We start from the raw sequence: 7,583 nt of genomic DNA on the forward strand, positions 1-7,583 counted from the left end.
CTTCTGAACCTTATGTGACCTTCTTCTCGGATAGAGTTATCTTACGATATTTACCAACCTTTAGGCCAAAGGTGCCCTCACACACAAATCTGAATCAACCAATTCTTTTACCAGTTTTTTCTCCCTCTTCTGAAGAAGAAACAAACTTTTCCTCGCTCGATGTGGTTCGTGCTCTGCAAACTTACCTTTCTAGGGTGATCCATTTTAGGAAGGAGGAAAACCTCTTCATTCTTTTCCAAGGAAGATTCAAGGGGGAAAAGGCCTCAAAGCCTTCTATCTCTACATGGATCTCAGAATGTATTCGTACATGCTATGAATTAGAAGGACTTCAACCACCGGAATTCCTCAAAGCCCACTCAACGAGAGCAGTATCTACGTCTTGGGCAGAGAGATGCTCAGTTCCTATTGAAAATATATGGCTTTCAGCAACCTGCTCTACTCCTCTGACTTTTGTCAGACATTACCGTTTAGACTCCATCTTGTCTAGGCGAACTGAGTTCGCTAGAGCTGTATTAAATGTCGTGTCTACTGAGTGCCCTCCCAGTGGGGGTAATTCTTGCTAAATCCCCATCTGTTGTGAGGCTAATAGGACGCAAGGGAAGTTAACATTTTGTCATGTTAATGTGTTTTCCCTGAGTCCTATTAGCATCACAAGAGTCCCTCCCTGTCGACTACTTTCAAAATAACTGAGGTAAAGGGGGGGCTAACACCAGGTTATAGCCGGCGGAGGTGGAGTCACAGGTTTTAACCATTAAAATTCCTTTGTCCTGAGAGCTCATAGGGGCGGAGACACCCCATCTGTTGTGATGCTAATAGGACTCAGGGAAAACACATTAACATGACAAAATGTTAACTTCCACTCAAACATAACTTGTGATATGTTGCTGCACATAGTGAGACTATCAATTCCTTCCATACTTGTTATTATCTATTCAGTCTCCTTCCCCCAGTTCTCAGCTGCTGCTTTCTGATGAAGACACAAAAATCTGTGTGTGAGCTTTTCTCTCTGCCTCTGTGAGCTTTTCTCTGTATATAGGAGCAGTATTATAGTAGTTATATTCTTGTATATAAGGGGCAGTATTATAGTAGTTATATTCCTGTATATAGGGGCAGTATTATAGTAGTTATATCCCTGTATATAGGAGCAGTATTATAGTAGTTATATTCTTGTATATAGGGGGCAGTATTATAGTAGTTATATTCTTGTATATAGGAGGCAGTATTATAGTAGTTATATTCCTGTATATAGGGACAGTATTATAGTAGTTATATTCCTGTATATAGGAGCAGTATTATAGTAGTTATATTCCTGTATATAGGAGGCAGTATTGTAGTAGTTATATTCCTGTATATAGGAGCAGTATTATAGTAGTTATATTCTTGTATATAGGAGCAGTATTATAGTAGTTATATTCTTGTATATAGGAGGCAGTATTATAGTAGTTATATTCTTGTATATAGCAGCAGTATTATAGTAGTTATATTCCTGTATATAGGGGGCAGTATTATAGCAGTTATATTCCTGTATATAGGGGGCAGTATTATAGTAGTTATATTCCTGTATATAGGAGCAGTATTATAGTTATATTCCTGTATATAAAAGCAATATTATAGTAGTTATATTCTTGTATATAGGAGCAGTATTATAGTAGTTATATTCCTGTATATAGGAGCAGTATTATAGTAGTTATATTCTTGTATATAGGAGCAGTATTATAGTAGTTATATTCCTGTATATAGGAGCAGTATTATAGTAGTTATATTCCTGTATATAGGAGCAGTATTATAGTAGTTATATTCCTGTATACAGGAGCAGTATTATAGTAGTTATTTTTTTGTATATAGGAGCAGTATTATAGTAGTTATAATCCTGTATATAGGGGGCAGTATTATAGTAGTTATATTCCTGTATATAGGAGCAGTATTATAGTAGTTATATGCACAAGCCAAAAAGACAGAAATGGCTGCACATCGCACCCATGGCTGACACGAAAGCTTGTTCAGCTACATTTAAAACCAACATCAGAAGTTAGTATATAATTTGGCCAAACCATATTGCCTCATGTACCACGTGCAGGTCTTCTGATACACATGAGTCCCTAACCAAACATCATCACTGTGCCGGTCAGCGACCACAATCCCCGCAAAACGTGCGCAAGCAGAGAAGAGGGGCCACGGAATGGCCCTGCAACCCCATTGTCACAGGACCAGACCCAAAAGGGCACCCCAAACCCCGCAGGCGCCACCGGCGGAAAAAGTGGACGCCAAGCAACACAAGTGTGAACAAGCTCTTACCTCTCTCCATTCCTCTGCAGGTAGAATGGGAAAATACTAGGAGATCCTCCCCTTATGTACACAGGTGCTTCCTGCTAATTTGGATCACATGGGTCTTACACAGCACGAGTGCTAGCCACAATGAAAAAAGGGACAGAATACATAAAATATGCACAAGCCAAAAAGACAGAAATGGCTGCACATCGCACCCATGGCTGACACGAAAGCTTGTTCAGCTACATTTAAAACCAACATCAGAAGTTAGTATATAATTTGGCCAAACCATATTGCCTCATGTACCACGTGCAGGTCTTCTGATACACATGAGTCCCTAACCAAACATCATCACTGTGCCGGTCAGCGACCACAATCCCCGCAAAACGTGCGCAAGCAGAGAAGAGGGGTGCGATGTGCAGCCATTTCTGTCTTTTTGGCTTGTGCATATTATAGTAGTTATATTCCTGTATATAGGAGCAGTATTATAGTAGTATATCCCTGTATATAGGAGCAGTATTATAGTAGTTATATCCCTGTATATAGGAGCAGTATTATAGTAGTTATATTCCTGTATATAGGAGCAGTATTATAGTAGTTATATTGCTGTATATAGGGGGCAGTATTATAGTAGTATATTCCTGTATATAGGGGGCAGTATTATAGTAGTATATTCCTGTATATAGGAGCAGTATTATAGTAGTTATATTCCTGTATATAGGAGCAGTATTATAGTAGTTATATCCCTGTATATAGGAGCAGTATTATAGTAGTTATATCCCTGTATATAGGAGCAGTATTATAGTAGTATATTCCTGTATATAGGAGCAGTATTATAGTAGTTATATTCCTGTATTTAGGAGCAGTATTATAGTAGTATATTCCAGTATATAGGAGCAGTATTATAGTAGTATATCCCTGTATATAGGAGCAGTATTATTGTAGTTATATTCCTGTATATAGGAGCAGTATTATAGTAGTTATATTCCTGTATATAGGAGCAGTAATATTTATATTCTTGCACATAGGGAGCAGTGTTATAGAAGATGAACCAACCCCATCAGCTTCTCCGGTCTCTGCAGAGATCAGTATTTACTTGGAACCAGCGGTCTCTAATATTAGGATGATGTTGGGAGATTATATTGATTATTTGTTATTTTTCTTGCTGTGAATTCTTCCTATCTGTCATGAAGGGGTTAAGTGGGTTTCCCATCCGTAGCCCAGATAAATAGCCCTGTATGGATTATGTATTTATTTAGCTCTGATTGCGTCTTATCACAAGTGAGCTGTTCATGTCGTCCACAGAGCCAGATTATGAGAGGTGCCAAGAAGTTCGGGCCACCAGCGCCGCCTCTGTTTTCTTAAACTGTTCACTTAATCTTAGGTAAAACTGCAGAGGACGGTGCTGAGCTTAAAAAAGAGGTACACTACATATGACAAAATATTCATCTACCCTGTGACCCCTGAGGTTTAGGGACATGTGCCCTGCCCAGGAACCACCACCACTAGTCAGCAGTAACCTGTGATAGACAATAGGGCCCCCGGGCCATACAGGAAAATGGAGCCTAGAACAATCCGCACTGATTGAAGAAATGGCTAAAGGTATGTAAAAAAAATATAAAGAAAAAATATATATATATATATATATATTCAGTGGTTACTTGGTTTAAGAGCTCACAGTTTTTAAAATTGTAGCTTGGTGTAAGAGCATTGCTTTGGTGTAAGAGCTCCCTGTACTGGGTGGGAGGGGGAGTGGGGGAGGGGCACGGTCTGCATAGCCGGGTCTACAGCTCTGTACTCTGACCCAGGAAGTCTCCCTCACCCTCCAAATCATAGCAGATCCACTTCAGGCTGGGGCTTACATCAGGGGACAGGACTGTGGAGGTAATCTCTCCATAGCTGTAACCCCTCTCTCCCCGGACAGAGAGTGCTGCATGTATGTGCCCACATCTGCCCTGCTCATTCCTTCCTGCTCCCTGCAGTCTCTGTCAGCCCTTGTGTTTCCCATCTTCATTCCTGCTATATTGTGCCTGCACTCACACCCAGCTATACACACTGCTGCTATAATGTGCCTGCACTTACACCCAGCTATACACACTGCTGCTATAATGTGCCTGCACTTACACCCAGCTATACACACTGCTGCTATAATGTGCCTGCACTTACACCCAGCTATACACACTGCTGCTATAATGTGCCTGCACTTACACTCAGCAATATACATTCAGTTGTTTTTTTTTGTTATCAGGGTAAACACGGCACTTCCTGTGTTCTGACTCTTTTTTTTTTCTCTCAGAGTCAGAAAACAAGAATTCCCATGTTTTCCAGGTCATCTAGACGCTCACAGAGAAGGCAGTCATATGATTGATGGATGCACTGAGCTGTTTTTTTTAAAATCAGCACAAGTCTAAAAATCTGCCGTCAGGAGACTGGACCTTCATTTCTGGTAAGTATAGCTGTTATATAGCTGCCTTCAGAAGACTGGACCTGGATACAGTAAGTATAGCTGTTATATAGCAGGAGACTGGACCTGGATACAGTAAGTATAGCAGTTATATAGCTGCCTTCAGGAGACTGGACCTGGATACAGTAAGTATAGCTGTTATATAGCTGCCTTTAGGAGACTGGACCTGGATACAGTAAGTATAGCTGTTATATAGCTGCCTTCAGGAGACTGGGCCTGTTGCAACAAAAATCAGGAGTGGGTTAAAAACACAAAAAGGCTGTGTTCTCACACTGTTGAAATTGAGTGGATGGGACCCATTGAGGCTGGGTTCACACTACGTATATTTCAGTCAGTATTGTGGTCCTCATATTACAACCAAAACCAGGAGTGGATTAAAAACACAGAAAGGATCTGTTCACATAATGTTGTAATTGAGTGGATGGCCGCCATTTAATGGCAAATATTTGCTGTTATTTTAGAACAACGGCTGTTATATTGAAATAATGGCCGTTATTTACTGTTATATGGCGGCCATCCACTCAATTACAACATTGTGTGAACAGATCCTTTCTGTGTTTTTAATCCACTCCTGGTTTTGGTTGTAATATGAGGACCACAATACTGACTGAAATATATGTAGTGTGAACCCAGCCTTAACCCCTTAACGACATCGGGCGTAAACTTACGCCCTCGCGCCCTGGTACTTGGCGCATCAGGGCGTAAATTTACGCCCGATGTTTCCCCGATCGCTGCGTGTTCACACACAGCGGTCGGGGAAGATGGCCTGCTATAAATCATAGCAGGCCATCTTAGCTTCACGGCACGGGGGGTGGTTAACACCCCCCGTGCTTACGATCGCCGCTATAGGCTGATCAATTCAGATCAGCCAATAGCGGCGATCGGAACCTTTCCGGGTCATCGGCGACCCGATGACCCGGAAAAAAATGGCGGTCGGTGCTGTCCGAGGACGGCACCGACCGCCATTACTGTAAAAAGTAATGGTGATCGCCGTGCCACCGGCCCGATCGCCATGAACGGCCGGCCGGTACCGGCCGGCCATTCACGGCGATCGGGCCGGTGGCACGGCGATCAGAGTCCCACAATATAGTAAATACCTGCCCTGGACCCCTCAGCTAGGTAGCCGAGGGGTCCAGAGCAGGTATTTGTACATTACTCACCTGTCCCGGGCTCCTGATCGGCGTCTTCCGGGTTCGCGGCATCCTCGTCTTCGTTCGGGTCTTCGGCTTCTTCCGTGACGTCACGTTCGGCTTCTCTCGGCTATTTTCGGCTCCAGCGTCGGCTCTTTCCGTATTTTGCGCTCTGCTGCCCTCTAGCGGCTGATATGTGTAATACACTTATCAGCAGCTACAGGGATGTTCAAATGTAGAAATTTTTTTTTTTTTTTTTTTTCAAATTTTTTTTTTTTCTATTTTCCGCACCCTATCGCCGCTGAGTGTTGATTAGCATCGCACGAAAGTGCGCTGCTAATCAGCAACTCCTCCTTTTTGGCGTAGGGTGTTTTTTTTCTATATTCTACTGCCACGGTCTGCTTATAAGTGCCGCACATAAGTGCGGCATTTATCAGCAACTCCTTTGTTGGCGTAGGTTTTTTTTTTATACTTACTGTAAAAAAAACACGTAAAAAACACTACATTACACCACACTACATTGAATAAAGTTTGACACTACACCACTACATACCCCATATACCAATCCCCGTATAAAGATGGCCCCCAGGGTGTTTTCGGCGTCAGAGGGATACGTTATTATTGCCTCCGACACCGAAACAGCCAGTGAGGATGAATGGGGGGTCCTTCGTTCCTCCATTCATCCTCATCATCCTCATCATCCAGTGACGTGTCTGGGGGTAGCGTAGCGTACGCTGCCCCCCAGACACGTCTTTTCCGCCAGTACCGTCCCAATAAGAGATGACGGTATGGTGTGAAATTCTACAAACTCTGTGAGCGTGCCTTAGGGTACACTTACAGATTTAGGGTACGTGCACACTGCGGAATGGCGAAGGATAACCCTTTGTGCATTCCGCAGCTGGCACCCGCCGGCGGACTGATGCAGGGGCGCGTCTCCGCCCGTGTCATAGACTCTATCCTATGCATGGGCGGATTCCATCATCCGTCATTCCATCAACACGTTGGACGCAGAGCGGAATCCGCCCGTGCATAGAATGGAGTCTACGACACGGACGGAGACGTGCGCCTGCATCAGTCCGCCGGTGGGTGCCAGCTGTGGAATGCACGAAGGGTTATCTGTCGCCATTCCGCAGTGTGCATGTACCCTTAGAGTGTATGTAGGAAGGGACACCCGAATCCAGCCCCCAGATGCCCCCCTCCCCCCCATCCTCGGAGTTAGTGGGAAGATCGTCCGGGAACTGATCTTCCCACTGCTGGATAAAGGTTACCACCTGTACGGGGATAACTTTTATACCAGCGCCCCCTCCTCTGGTCTCTCGCTGCCCTGTAGCTTGCGGCACGATCCGAACATATCAGAAGCAGTAATAGCGCCCTAATATTTAGCAGCCATGGAGCGGACCCAGCACTTCTGGATATGAAGGACCCCGTATCGCACCAGGGCAACATTTTCCAGGTGACGTCCCCCACACTGGAGAACGGGAGACCCCAGAAGAAGTGCAGAGTGTGGTGTAACAGGGGGATCAGGAAGGACACCATTTTCCCGTGTGACACCTGTCCTGATCGCCCCGACCTCTGCATACTGGATCGCTCCAAGGCGCACCACACGTCATTGGGGTTCTACATTATCTAAATTCTGTCCCTTATTCCTATTTCAGGGGTCACGTTGATCCAGGGATTATTCTGATCGCCATTATGGAGTCAGGAAGGAATTTTTCCCCTGT

This window comes from Dendropsophus ebraccatus, chromosome 10 (assembly GCF_027789765.1).
Source record: "Dendropsophus ebraccatus isolate aDenEbr1 chromosome 10, aDenEbr1.pat, whole genome shotgun sequence".
NCBI lineage: Eukaryota > Metazoa > Chordata > Amphibia > Anura > Hylidae > Dendropsophus > Dendropsophus ebraccatus.